Raw genomic sequence first — 16,102 nt, 5'->3', positions numbered from 1 at the left:
GCTACTCCCATATGAATCTGAAATTAGTGCTTGTGTTTTTAATAACATATCCGATGAATGTTAAATTATGCATGTCTCCTTTAAAAGTTTAGGTTCATACCATATGAATGTGGCTTCCTTCAGATTAATAATTTTGCTTATTATTTCTAGTTGCTGGAAAGGACTACAAACAGCTACAGGGATAGCATTTAAGCACCCATGTTTCATTGCATACAATGACACTTGTATCTGCCACTGTGAAGCAGAAAGCGAATGACAAAGCATGGAATACAAACATAAACGAAACAAGCGATAAAAATACTTATGATGATCCCTTGACTTTAATGGTAAGAAAGCAGTGTAGAAATATGTGCTGCTGTGTCTAGGACTGAAAATACAACAATAACAATTGTATTACATTTTTATTAATATATTCAGTTCATTTTAGGTACCAAATAAGGATTTAGCAGATAATCTATTAAGGACCAATTTAGTATCCATTAAAGCATCCATAGATGCACAGCACTGATTATATTAATCTCAATCCTAACCTTAACCTCACCTCATCATTTCTAAATATCTATGATTGTTTTGTTAACACTTTACTAACATTCAATTTAATGTAAGACTATCTGCTAAACTTAATCTGAAACATGATCAAATTATTAGCTACAGAAATATGAAAACTCATAGTGTGATGTAATACTTATTTCTGCACAGGCAGATTACATTGACAAAGAGGCACAGTGATTAGCATTGCTACCTCACAGGGCTGAGCTACTGGATTCAATTTTAGATCTGGGGCTCAATCAGTGTTGATTTTGTACGTTCTCACCATGTTCATGTGGGTTTCCTCCAGATTTCCTCCCAATCTAAAGACATACTGGTACGTTAATTGGCTCTGATGTGCATGTCTTTGTGCCATGTGATGGACTATATTCTATCCAATTCTACCCCTGCATTTGTGAAACTAACTTTTGTAAACTGTGAAATGCCATTCTGCATCATCTAAAAGAAATACTGCATTATATACTACCGTCATGTTTAGAGACTCAAAGCTTTGATAGAGGGCTTTGTTTCCCATTGCCTGTTTCTAGCAGGCTAATCAATCTTATCAAAGGACCAGTAGCTTCTGTACTTCTATGTTTAAGTGTAAAGTGCAATTTGGTAAAATTGTAGCTATAAATAAGTGCTATACTGTATGGTATGTGCTAATTATTACTTTACACTGTATTGTTATTGAGTTCTATTTGTGTAACTCTCCCCAAGAGGGTAAGTATCTCTCTGCTCTACATTCTTTTAGTGACTGTGATATGTCTGCATCCAGGCTTAGACATGGCACTTGCATTGGCAACAACTTAATAAAGAACTTAACATCCATTGAAACATATGTGTTTCTTGAACCACTACAAGGTTTATCCACCACAAAATTAAATTGATAGTGATGATATGGCAACATTTTTAAGAAATGTGTGTACTTTTACCAATGCTAAGTTCTTTGGGTTTAGTGATTACTGGAAGGGCCAGGAGAGGGGGGCAGGTACAGTAAGTGTTGACCAGTGCTCTGCACTTTGAGTCTCAGGTGGTCCCTCTTGGACTAAAAGAGTCAGTGCTCATTAATAAACTAGTGAAGAGACCTATTTTCTTCAGGGGTGTGTAAAAGGCCCCAAACATGTACTGTACGTGCCTCTTGGAACTAACCATAAAGTTAAGGGTAAATTAGTTAAATAATTCAATTAAAAAACTAAATAATTATAATAATAATTCCTCACACTTAAATTAACCATTCTGCCCTTTGCTATTGAACCTTTACTACTTTGCTCAATATGCTTTCTATGATAAAATCTTCAAAGCGGTATCTCATGAAACTACTTGCATATAAAAAAAATAAGCTGAGTGGGGCTTTAAAGTTTATATTTAGGGATGTTTTAAATATTTTTATTGTATTGTTACTGATACTATTTGATGAGTATCTAGCTGAATTCCAATCCATTGAAAATACTAAAAGAATATATATTTTTTCATGTTTTATACATTAGGGAATACATAAAGGGGCATGCAACAGGTACATTTTGAAAAGAGCACATACTAGAGTCTGCTTGGCTAAGATGGTGCTTATTCACTTTCATTTTTAGTGGAAACTGGGAAAATGAAGCATGATTTTAATTTAAATACGGTGACATTTGCGCCATGATTTAACCATGTCTTTTACCCTATGCTAAGCAGAAGGAAAAAACAAACAAACAATTAATTTTGGTCTATCTAGATGACAATGCAGCTGACCGTATTGCAATTTGAGGAACAAGCCTGCTAACAAGAGATTAGAGACAGAGAATATTGAGTTTTGTGCATAAATATTACAGAAAGCTAATTAACTGGGCTGTAGATAGCAAAACAACAACTTGGCCTTCTGCGAAGCCATTTTGGACTCATATACAAATAGGAATCAAAATGATTTAAAAAGAAAATCAAATCAACTAAATTGAGAATATAGTTTCTAATGAGTGACAGCAATCACCTAGACTAAGTGAATAGGGTCACACCTATGAGGCTTTCATCTCACTTCAGATTGTCTCTATCACAACTCAAAAAAGACCCCGGAGATACGTATTTGTAGAAACAGCTGTAGCTCCAGTTTTGACAGACTCAGGGAGACTATGAAGGAAACAACGCGTTGCTGAGACTGATAAAGATAAATTCATAGACTCTCACGTATTCACTGCCCCAGAGTTTATTGGAGATGAATGGCAAATGAGGCACGTGCCTATGCAGCTGGGTAGTTCCACCTGTTCCACAGATTTTTCATTCCAGCTGTGGAACTTCTCCAGTGCCTGTCTCCTCTTTCTGAACCTTTGTAGGGAAGCATAACTCTGACACAGATCTGTTCCTCATTTTGGTAGCAGATGGTGGAAGAATCCCTGAGAAACAGGAGACTGTTTCAGAACTTAAACCTGTGGCATTTCTTTTCTTGAGTGTTAAAATGGACAAATGTTTCATTCCCTGGGGATGTTTTTATTCCTGTCTGAACCCTAGGATGAACCTTCTGTGTCCTTCATTCAATCTTAAGTCAGTTTATCTTAAAAACAACAGCACTGCAGCACTTAAAGAGCTTTCTGTCATTTTATATAGAACAAAATAATAATAACATATATTAGATATGCTAATAATTCCGTATTCATCCTGATACTTCTCTGTAATGTTTTATTTCAGCTGTTTATAGAGGTTTGAATTCTACAGAAAGGTAAAGAATGACATTTGTTTCATGTACTTTACATTAAATTGTACTGTAGATTTCAAAGGTAATGAGAGTCTTAAACTAATGCAGTGCTTTAAGTGCTTAATAAAAGGTACAAATTACAGGAAGCTATCTGGCTTACCTTGCTCATCTGGTTACTAGAGGAAGAGTTTTTAAAACTATGAATGAGGCAGCTCTTTATAAAAAAAAAAGCTTGTGGAAGTCTAGAACAAGTTACTTTGCCAGGTTGCTGAGGCTGGTAGCCTTGCTTCTTTCAGTGAATGACTGGATGAGATTCTTAGGTTGCTGCTACAAAAAAACACTCACTCTATATGGGTCAAATGGTTATCTCTTGTTTGCAACTTTCTTCTATTTTAGTAGCTTCATCATACAAAAATTCCATCAGGAAGCTTCTTGAAGGATACAACAGAATCAAATTCCAGTACACATTTGCAAATAAGTCTCAAGTTCCATGTATCTACAGTGCCAGATATTTTTGCTGTGTTTGAAAATCCCCTGATTTTCCTTTAAAGTTTTATTTTAATATTTGAAACCCACATAACCTTTGCCGTTCCATGTTTAAAAGATTCAGTTCTCTTAATCTGACTATGACATACAGTACACTTCAGACCAGAGGTTGAAGCTTTCTACTGTATTGCCTCAAGAGCAGCAATATTCTTCTTATAGTCACCAAAACTGAACATGGCATTCAGCGTGAGCTTAGATGAAAGCATTGATTAATTTTAGCATTACTTTCTTTGATTAAAATTCTACTCTTAATTATCTACCAATTAATAATTAGTGAGATGGATCAACGTAAAAACTCTTAACCTATACAGTATCTCACTAAACTATCAATTTTCTATTTAATCCCTTGCATTTATCCACATCGAATGAAATTTGCTGGGAGTATGCCCATGTATGAAATGTGTGTAAGTCTTTATGTTTTGTATTTTTTCGCTGCTGATACACTAATTGCACCTTCACCTATTTTTTAATCCTCTGCAATATTTACTGTCTATACAACTTCAATGCTTAGATCAATGATGTAATTTAGAGAGAGCAGCAGTGAAAACTAATCCTAATACTGTAATGCTTCACTACACCAATGATATCACTCCAGTCAAATGAAACTCTCCTTATCTATAATACTAAGGGTACTGATGAGAGGAATAATGGCACCTGCCTCCTATCCAGCCCCTTTCAGGTGCTTATACTGTACCTGAAATCTAGCACATCCATTATAATTTTTATATTGATAGTGTTTCTGGCTCATATATTGTTCATATATTGTGTTTTAAAAGTAATACCAACTAATGACTTAAAAAGAACACTAGCTGAATCACTAAACAAAAGAGATTAAGGGAGTGCTGGTAAATGTAAAAGTTTGTTATATCCAGGTTTTTTTTTCATTCCGATTTCTATATACAGCGTTTACCTCCCACTGTACAACATAGTTAAATTGAAGTCTTTTTCATGGCTTATAATGCCAGACACCTCTGACACTGTTCAGAAGGGCAGGTAAAGTGATTGGCACCTTGGATTGGTTTGTGAATGGGCCTCAAGTGATGCTGCTATTAATTTGAAGTGGAAGGGCAAGAAGAATTGAAAGTAAGGGTCTTCTTGAAGGAAATAGGCCACGGATAACAAAAATGGTCCAATTTTCAGATGGAGATTGCTTAGCCTTTCAGGTACATATCAGTAGAATAGCAAGCCAGGAGCTACAGTACAGTGTGTTCTCTGGTAGTCTGTTAAATGGAAAACCATGTGAGAACAGTAGCCTGCAGGGGGAGAGATCTGCTGGGTAATCCTCTTTTAAAATGAAGAATCAATTACAAAATGTTTTTTTTTTTCAATTAGGGCTGTTGTGATGAGCAACTGAACATCTTCAGACAGGGCAGGCATTTCACTTTGCTTCAAAATGAAAACAAACAAACTGAGCAATAATTGCTAATTGGAAGATGTTGCTTTATCAGCACTACGCACCCGCACCATTACAATAAATACATTATATATTATAATATTAAAAAATAACAGCATCGTGAAAATTTAGTTTTTGCACTATTTCTTAAATTTAGTGTTCGTATTTTGCAATTACCTTTATTGATGATTTGGTGGTTGCTCTCCTTTAGTTAATTTATCTTTCTAATTTGCACAACCTCTCTTCTAATGCTCAGTTAGTGGTTGACAACAAGAATATAATGTAATTCAGCTTAGTCTACATGTTCATTAGTTTTAGTTTAGTGGTAACGTGTAAGGTCCCTTCAAAGTGTCTGAATGATCTGAGGACAGTGACAACTCTAATTTTAGTTCATATTATTTTTCTTTCTTCTCTTAATAATAATGATTCACTTGCACCATGAAAATGAAATGGGCATTAAAGGCAGAGACACACCTCATAGACATATTACACAAATAGAGTGTCACAACCGTAAGTCCCTCCTCTTTAGGGCACTCCGGGTCTTTCCCATTTTGCCAGATTTTCCTGCACCTGCCTCCTATCCAGCCCCTCCCTATAAAAGTCAGACGCTCCTACCATTCTGGGCTCAGCTTTGGAAGATGTGCGCCCGGAAGCCCTGACCCTTCACCGGATCTCGCTCCAGTTTTTAACTTTTGTCTTGTCCGTCTTGGATGGAATCCCCGGCTCTGGACTTTTGCTCCCACTCTGGATTTCTCTACGGACTCCCTTAGGACTGTCGCATGGACCACGCCCCCGCCGAGCACCAGTGCACCGTCGACACGCCCCCCTGTTCTTCTACCTGCCCCGATCCTAATTTTCTTTCCCCATGTTTGTTGCACTCCCTTCCGAATTTTGCCGTCTGCATATGGGTGCTGATAAACACTTCCTGACAGAAAGCTGAGCCAACACCAGGACCCCGCAGACGGTAGTCCAGAAGTCTGGGACTCCATTAATTTAGTTTTTTCTCCTTGGACCCTTTTTTGTTTAGGGTTTCGGAGGCACCCTGGAAAGGAGGGGGGTACTGTCACGACCGTAAGTCCCTCCTCTTAAGGGCACTCCGGCTCTTTCCTGTTTCGCCTCATTTTCCTGTACCTGACTCGTATCCAGCCCCTCCCTTTAAAAGCCAGACACTCCCACCATTCTGGGCTCAGCTTTGGAAGATGGACGTTTGGAAGCCCACCTACCAGCGAGTCCAGGAGTGGCCCGATGACATAGGCTCTGGACTTTTGCTCCCACTCTGGATTTCTCTACGGACTCCCTTAGGACTGTCGCATGGACCACGCCCCCCCGAGCACCAGTGCACCGTCGACACCCCCCCAGTTCTTCTACCAGCCCCAATCCTAGTCGTCTTTCCCCATGTTTGTTGCACTCCGTTCCGGATTCTGCTGTCTGCATAGGGTCCTGATAAACGCTTCCTGACATAGAGTGTATACATAATTTAGTCACATTGTTTGACTTTTTTTTCAAATGGTATTAAAGCATAATGCTTAATCAATTAATCAATAGCATCATATGCAATATACAGTATGTTGAAACAAATTATGTTGTGCTTTACTCATTCTGAAATGTAACTATTAAAGTAATAAAATAAGTATATAAAAACTGTTTTAACAATCTAAACGTGTTATAATTTGTTTAAACAATGCAACTACAATTGAGGTGGAATGTACAGTCTTTCAATATGAACAATAAATGTGTGTAGAACTAATATGTAGTTCTTTTCTTGACAATCTGGTGATTTTAAATAATGCATTTTCAGGGCATAAGTGTAATGGGATCCGAGACCGTATTTCACGTATTTACCGTATGCAGACAGGATAATCTGGAAGTAAGTGGAAAAGGACAAAAGGGAGGAGACGATGAGGATCAGGAAGGGTTGGCAGACAGGGGGGCATGATGATGGTGATCTGGTGCACGGGGGCGTAGCCAACGAGAACTAGTCCAAGGAGTCCTGGGGGGAAATCCGAGGTAAAGTTCAAAAGTCCAAATCCGGGTGATCCAAACGAGACAAACAAGACGAAGTTAAATACCAGAACAGGATCGGGTGCAGGGACAGGGAATAAAAATGGGATGACGAGGACAGGCGATCTGAGCCCCGGACTCAGTTGGGTCAGGACGCTGCGGACGTTGGACTTGATTGTAGGCGGGCCTCAGGGTGTCCGTCTTCCAATTCAGAGCCCGCAGTAGTGAGAGCGCCCACCTTAAATAAGGAGGGCAGGACTTGGGGTAGGTGCACGTAGTTAGCAAAATAAGAAGGAGCTGGAGCACCCTTAAATGGAGGGATTAAGATTGTGACAATATGGTGGCTTGTTATTCATAATGGTTTATATTTACACATCACAATACAATACATGAAAGGCATCATACTTACTGCACTAAATCCCACAAAATGTCTAAACTCTTCATCAGTTTAAGAAAGGTATTAAAACATACTTCTAATGCGGTAATGAATGAAGTATATTTCACTATTTTGTTTCAAAACATATTTGGTCTTTTAATGAATACCACAGATTGTTTTCTCCTAGTATTAGTGTCACAGCAGTCTAATTATAGAGATCAGCACATGTCTTTTTAAGGTTAATAGGATAACTTATCCTACAGATGAAACAAGCAAAAGAGTACACTTCTTAAATCTTCAGAGCAGAATGTTTTTGTTCTCAAAATTCTTTTTCCAATCAAGAGTTGCAAATGTCAAATGCAACAGTCCACTTTGCACATTGCATGCTATGTTAGCCTCTTTATCTACTATTCATGTGGTTCTAGGTTCAATAGAAATGGTACACAGTCACATTTTTGCACCACATGAACATCCATACACTCCGTTGATCAAAACTGAGTCTCTGTACATGCTGTGTACAGATGGATGTAAAAGATTTTAGCTTACAGCTACAGTAAGCAACATGTATTTTTATCAAACCACCAAAATGTCATTTTATAAAAATGACCTTTATTCTGATACATTTTTTTACCACAGACTTTCTTTGTTAAAAAAAATCTTTGAATTTAATTAACTTTATCGACCTGAAGTTGAGAAAAAATAGTCTGGATTGGTTCCCTGAAGCTTCCAATATTCAAAAGGCTGGAAAAAATGCACTAATATTAGATTTTGCTCTCAAAATAATTTAAATCTTTGAGGCTTATGCCCTTGGACAGCAAACAAAGTAAATATACACTACCACTGCCACTAGCTGCACCATTTAGATACATATTTTATGCAATATTATCAGCTCCAAACATGTTTGCCAGGTAAATGTACACACATTGAAGACGATTGTAAATGGAGCAAATTAGCTAAAGTTGATAAATTACTGAGTGCTGTGGAAATGGCCACTTGGTCACAGGGTCAAAATGAGTCTGTCAAACAAATGTTTGCTAAGGTTTGCGATTTGCAATACATCTGTTGAACCGAAGTTTTAGTAAAGAAGAGTTATTACAATGCAGTTTAGCTTATGTAAAAATTACACCTATAGCTTATCTTACCTGTTTTAGTATACAGCTAAACTATGATGCCATTCATCATTGAGGAGGTTTTTATACGTACAGTACACTGTATAATGCTATAGTTAATATAACTTTGCTAGGAAAATAAGAGACTTAAATCAGTAAGTGAACTTTACTTGTGAAACATACATCAATCAAAGTTAACAAATGGATTGGGTTATATGACAATATAATCACCTTGGACATCCAGGCTTCACAAGGTTGTAGATGACCTTTTGATAAAGTAATATAGGATGGTCCCAGAGCCTACACAGCCACTTAAATCCTTTAACTCATTTCCAGATCTCTTTTTTTGGGGGGCCAAACAGATGAAAATCTGTAGTGTGATATGTCAACTGGTGGGTGGGACAACAGTTTAAGTTGATCAATACCAGCACATACATTAGCTTTTGCCATAAGTGGTACATGTTACAGAATGATATTGTATCTTCATATCATTAGAGAAAACTCTAAAGATATTCACCAACATGTCTGTATTTATCAGTACCTATTTTTGGCACCCACCTAGTACATCCTTTGTAGAAAGGAAGCCCAGACTGTTGTGGACTCTTCTGTGTGATATACCATGAGACATACCATGGTAGCAGCTATATTATATATCATAGTATAGCAGTCTGTCAATCCTAGTCACACTGTTTTCAGTGACAGCTGGCAACCATCACTCATGCTAATTATTTATTACACAGACTTGTCCACCATTTTGCTTACACCTTCATACACAATCTCCTTATTATGTTACTTTGTCAGACCTCTTGTCTAAATACCTTTATTAAACAAATACCTGAAGACTCTTTACTGCCCCATAATAGTTATAAGTAACAATAGCTCCTCACCCTTATAGACTGTAGCACATTTCATCCCATAGCATCCTGAAACCCTTTAGGTAGTGTATAAAACAATACCTTCTTCCTCCATAAAGAAAAGTTCAGCACCCAGATGGGAGATGAAAGAAAACCTTTATGCACCAGCAGCCCCGCTGCAAAGAAGTTCAGGTAGAGAAGTTAGTAATTGCATCAGCATTTGCATTAAGGAGGAACTTCATCTAGGATAGATTGTATAAGCCCAGGGCAGAATTTACCCAGTACTTAGGGTTAACACACCTTTTGTTTTAAAAAAGGATCTCTCATGACCAAACAATCATCTTGATGTTGTTATAACATCTTATCTGGAGGATGGCACCTCCAACAGCAGTGTCTCCAGTCACCAAACTGTGGCATTGGTTAAGAAATTCTGGCTCAGAAAGAAGCACAGCTTTTTCTGTCCAACAACACCATTTACAGCAGCAACCTGGTTTTCCTTAGAGATCTAACATCTCTATAATGACCAGGCTCAACCTTCTTTAACATTTGAGATATGACAAGAACAGGATATCAGCTGACAAAACATCAGACAATACTTTTCTTCCAATTTTGCAACCATCTTTGTAAAAAAATATGAGATTCACATATTGGAAGGCAAGATAACAAGATATTGAAAAATTATTCCACCCTGATTCTTTAACATTATACAGGTACACAATGCACTATATTACTTACTGACAGTCTAACAGACAGCAAAATTCATTTTATTTGATAACTTCACCCATATTTCAAAAAGCAGCAAAAAATAATATATATTTACAATTGTAATTTAGAGTTTCCTTTATTGAATAGATCAGTTACACTAAGAAACCAACAAGGATTGAAACACTCACTTAGTGATAAAGTTGTGGAGATTGTGGTATTTCTTTTTAACTCTGATTATAACTGTTGCAAGATTATTGTTCATTATTCTTACTCTTCCACCATCACTGGCTATATCTCAAGTGCATAACAATGAACAAAGTGCAAAAACAACCATTATAATCATTGGTCACAGGTGATTGATGAGAATTGTTTAATCAGTATTATGTTCAGTCAAAGCTGAAAACTGCTTATTCAAGAATTCTCCAGTAAGTCTGACCTCATAAACCAATTAAATCTTTAGCAATCCTAATTGGTTTACAAAAAGAGAAGAGTTTTTATGTTCCTTTTTTAAATTACAGTTCAAGACAGGTCTGATGATGCTATATTGATTCAACACAGTTGCCTCTGAAGCTGTTTGTGTGTATGTGTGCAGTTTTTATTTATTGCAGCATACCTTTGGTTGAAAGCAAGAGCATGAGAATGTGACCTTTCTCAAGTTGTAAGTCTCTAAATTTAAGCAATATTGAGATGAATAAAGTTCTTTTGTTTTCCTTTCAATGTCACCTTTGGAGAGAGCTTATACCTGCTTATACAGTATGTAGCTGTGTATTTCCATGACATTATCTGTCTCACTGCTATATCATCTTATATAGTGCATTTAATTAGCCTCTTCTGACCTTTAAGGCACAAACAAAAGATAAGAATTTTTATTTGTTTTTTGTTAAAGAGTATGGCAGTGTTTTAATGTAAACTAGAGCAAAAGCAGTTTCTGTCTTGATCTTAGCATCAACATACAGTACTGTAACTTGCATCTCTCAGACACAAGTTCATTTTTACAGATTTTTTCTGATGTGTAGGTTGACAGGTGGAACTAATTATGTAACAAAATTCTAGTTTGTCACTGAAGACTAAACTCAAGGCATATAACTATAGGCATACTATATCAAAATCAAAGGTATGATTGTTGCTACAGTACATGCTGTTACCACTTTTCCTGCAGAGAAAAACCTTTTGTTTTGCTTTGTACACCAGCAGCAATAATTATACACGCTCAGTTCAGTTATTAAACACAGTAACATTAGTCATGTGCCATTGCATTATGATAATGAATGGATATTCTTTAAAATATTGAAAATAGAACATCTCCATGCCTTAACCAAAATTTCAATATTTTGAAACCTTAGGCAGTGAAACAAAGAACTGGACAGGTCTGGCTGCTGACTTGAAATATTTTTAACAGGTACTCCAAGTCACTACAAGTAAGGGACAAAAGACCATTAGGGTAGTTATTACTTTCTGTAGCGCAATAGGTCCTGGAGTGTTTGTAAAGGCCCTGTCAATATTCTGTTTGGTTCCCCCTTCAGATATCAAGTAGTGGCAGATTTATGACTTCATTTTATCTACCGAATGCAACTGCAAGGCTCTTGGGAATGCACCAAAATGGTATTCAAGGACATGCTGGCACTGAGCCCTCTGAGATGGCATTACTGCAAATCACAAGTTTACAGATTTTTGCATTCTATTGGACTAACAGCTGTCAGTGCCAAACATTCCTGGTTCAAATTGTAGCTTTTAAAATGACAGCTATGAAGCTGAAGCTGGGCTACATGTCAAAATGGATCAAACTACATTATAATAGACATGCTGCAGGATGAAGAGAGAAACGTAAATGTACTGTGAAACAAAAAGGGCCAAAAATGAGAGATATTCATTTTAGCCCTCCAGAAGCGAAAAGCTGGTAGAACTAAATATATTAGTCATGGTACTGTGGTACTCTAAAAGATCAAGATGAGGTTCTAACCCTTGTTATCCTCCCTGATGACAAATCCTCATAAAGTAAAAAAAATAAGTCCTTCTTCCTAAGAACTTATTTGTACTCATAAAAAGAAGAGAAATGATATACAGTAGAATTAGACATCTGCATTTCTCTTCCAAACATACTTTCTTTCTTGTAAAAATCTTATTAGGATTAAAATTAAGATTGTGATCTCTTCTTAAAATAAGGGGTGGAAAAAAGAACTGGCTCATCCTAATTAAAAGGGCTTTAACAATGCAAAAATAGTTTCAAATCTTGCACATTGTTATGACATGTGGCACAGTAGCATAGCCACTTTCAATAGTCTGTGCCAAAAGAAAAATTAATTGTTTGTTTTTTTTACTTTAGCTTTCAAAATACAAATGTTGTGAAGTCCTTTGCAGTGCAATTACAGTAAATGCCCTGTTAAACAGCTCAGAAAACTGCTTTTATTATTATGCTGATAAGGCATCTGCCCTGGAACAAGAAAAACTAAATTCAATTTACAGCACATCCAATTCCTTCAATTGAAAGCTAAGGACACTGATGTACCTTTACACACATTTCCTATTGCCAGAAAAAATAAATGCACTTTTACGTACTACACATTCTCAGCACCTCATACACTTGACACAAAGCCAGAAAAATCACGTCCCTTTATAAGTATCAAATCCAGAATATTATTTGCTCACTGTTGGAAGTAAAAAAACAATAGCAATACTATAGAAGTTTGATAGTATATGGCAGCCTATTGCTCCACATTCAATCATGACTGAATGAACAAAGTGTAGGTTTTGGTTTTTTACTGTACACTGAGATTTAATTGTTTTGTGAAACTCACTATAGCAATTCAAGTTCAGGTTAACAGTCATGGGATTGTCAAGGCAAGCTAATCAAACAAACTTTTTCTCTTTTAAGTCAGTAGGAATACATCTGCCAATATACAGTACATAGAGTCATTATTATGTCGAAAATGATACATTTAAAAGCAATACAATCTGTTTTGAAGACAGAAGTTTACTTTTGGGAGACAAAACAATATTGAATCTTTACTGCGGCTTCTGCTTGTGCTCCAACATAGCAATCCCAGAACTGCACTTCCTCCACCTTAAATTGCAGGAACTCCACATTTCGACAAGCCCTTTTTTAAACAACATCCCACATCAAGAACACAGAGATTATAAAATGACAGTAAACATATTACAAACAGGACTGATTTGCCAAAGTTGCAGATGTTCTGCAGACTGGCAAAGAATTGGGGTAATATGAAATAACCTGGAAAACAAATAAGTCTAGAAAAAAAAAATCCACCCCACGGCAACATTGCTATTATATTATCTACCTGTATTTCTTGTTGATGTAAATTTCTTGGAAGCTGTCAAAACTGCATGCAGTTCTAGTTTACCAAGCAACTAATATTTATTTGTTTCCGAATAGACAATTGACATTCACCTCAGTGCACTGACGTGACCTCTGTGTGTTCTCAGGGAGGGCAAGGACTGTAAATGCTTTTTTTGACAAGCCCATTTTCATCCACAAACAATATGATCTGCTACAAGCTCTACAGGTGTCCTTCATACCCCAGGGGTTACCATTGCATGTCATGCTAAGGATATCCTAACTAACTCATATACACCCGGTCCATGAGGAGTACAGATAATTGTATGCTGTTGCAGCTGCTTTGGAACCCCATTCACCAATGAGCTAATGAGGTAGTCCAGGCTTAAATTGCTGAACCAAGTGTATATACTATTTTCCCTAAGGATTTCTGGATGTCGACAATCTTCTGAAAAGCCAGGACCTTTTTTGCTCTCAAAATACATTTATTTGCAATTTAAAACACGCATCCTGTCCACATTCTGTTGATATAAATGCTACCTAGGGACTGGTAAACATAGAGATGTCTATGCTGACATGAATCAACCTTTAGATAACAATAACCCCTGTGCCCTGGTATCTCAACATATAATTGTATGTACAGTATACATACAATTTATAGCATAGCATTGCCTGCATAGTGATATGCATTATTGATTGTATGGCACAATCTCTTGCAGTACTTTTTGATAGTCCTTATTTTACTGTTATGCTAATATCGGGCATTTTAATCTTTGTGATGTATTTCCACATAAACGTTGGAGGTTTCGGTAAAGTATTTAGACATATAAAAGAAAAGAAATGATTATATAGCACTATGATATAAATTAATAAAGTGCTGAAACAGTTGACTCAGATGCTGAGACTTACAGTAAATCAATAAACTAATGTGCTCCCAAGTGGCTCTACTAAAAAAGGTACCTGCTTAGAATGCAGGTTCTTCCCCCTGGCCCAGCTGTCATTGGATTAAGCCTGAGTCAAGTCACTTGCCAAATGTGATCAACACCACTGACATACAGTAGCTACCAGGTTAAGGTGGATATTAATTGATCAGGCTAACTAAACATTTGCAAGTGATGTTCTGCTACTCCAGTTTGCACTCTATCGAGTTATCCACATCATGTGGAACTCAAGCACATCAAAACATGAATGACTCTGACAGCTTGCCTGGTCAGAGGAGCATGTCTGCAGGTTTTCAATACAGTGCAGTAGTTTTAGCCACAATCTAATTATTAAAACTAATACTCATGATACTTTTGTGTTCAGCCATTTCTGATAAAGCTGTTTGAATATGTGGGATTCATTTGCTTTTAATTCTCACAGATTTTTGCAATCACAGATTCATAGCAGAAATGAAACAGTGGAGTTAAAGACTGTCAGTTAAGACTACTGCTTTGCTCAACCACATAACTGAACCTATTATCATTTCAATTTACTGGTGGAAGAGTTACACTGAACATCAAAAACACTCTTAGATTAGCTTTCAAGACTTCTTCATGATAATCTTGTAACAAAGCGTAGTTTAGGACCCTGTGCAGACAGTATAATCTGGAAGTGACTGGAAAAAGGTTACTGGGAAAACACAGTTAGGAAAGGAAGGAATGGCGAACAGGGGGCAGTGCCGACAGTGGACAGGTGCAAGGTGGGAATGCAGGCAAACAAATCCAGGGATGTACAATCGGGAAATCTGGGCGCAGTCCAAAATCCAAAGCCAGGTGATCCATCCAAGACAAAACAAACAAGGTTGAAATCCGGAGCAGAATCCGGAACAGGACAGGAGGTTAAAACAGACTGACGAGGCCAGGCACTCCTGGAGCACCGGGTTTAAATAAAAAATGGAACAAGGGGGCAGGTGAACATGATAATGAACTTAACACAAAAAGAGTTGGAGCTCCCTCTAGAGGAGAAATGACAATCGTGACAAATCTACCTGAAACTATATAAAAATGAAGGACCTTCTCTTATTATTTTTCCTCATTTGTTGTATTCCTAAAGCATAAAACAGTTTTAAGTCTGCATTTGTCCAAAACATACAGTATAACACGTTATCATAATCTAATCTCATATTACTACTAATCAGGGAGTTAAATTACTTCTTAATACATTCATATCTAATTGATTTTCTAATTTGTGAAAATTAGCAATTTGTTATTGCTTAATTTTAATGCTTTGCTCATATATCATGCTCTTTGTCTTCCTCTAATTAAAAACCCTGATATATCATAACTACTGGAATTCCTTGGCCAATATAAGTTAAATCATAAACATTGGGAATAAATAAATATGTATCAGGACAATATACGTATATGTATCACTGTATTTATACCGTATTTCAATTTATATGAAGCCACCTTTCATACAATCCCTTGGCTCTGTATATCTTGAAGGGTGAGACAAGCCTTTCACAATATTTTTTTTTCTTTAAGATTAGGGGCTTAAGGGCTGAAACAAATGAAAGAGATTTCTATTGTGATTACTGCAAAGTCCATGAACTGTAGGTGGACTTCCAAAAAGTGATAATAAAAAAGCTGTTGTCTCTAGTTTAATGAAGAAGAGTGGTTGTCATGTTGACCTTGAACTTGAGAAAGATT

Source organism: Atractosteus spatula, chromosome 6 (genome assembly GCF_055471065.1).
Source record: "Atractosteus spatula isolate fAtrSpa1 chromosome 6, fAtrSpa1.hap1, whole genome shotgun sequence".
Lineage (NCBI taxonomy): Eukaryota > Metazoa > Chordata > Actinopteri > Semionotiformes > Lepisosteidae > Atractosteus > Atractosteus spatula.
This window is presented reverse-complemented; position numbering follows the sequence as displayed.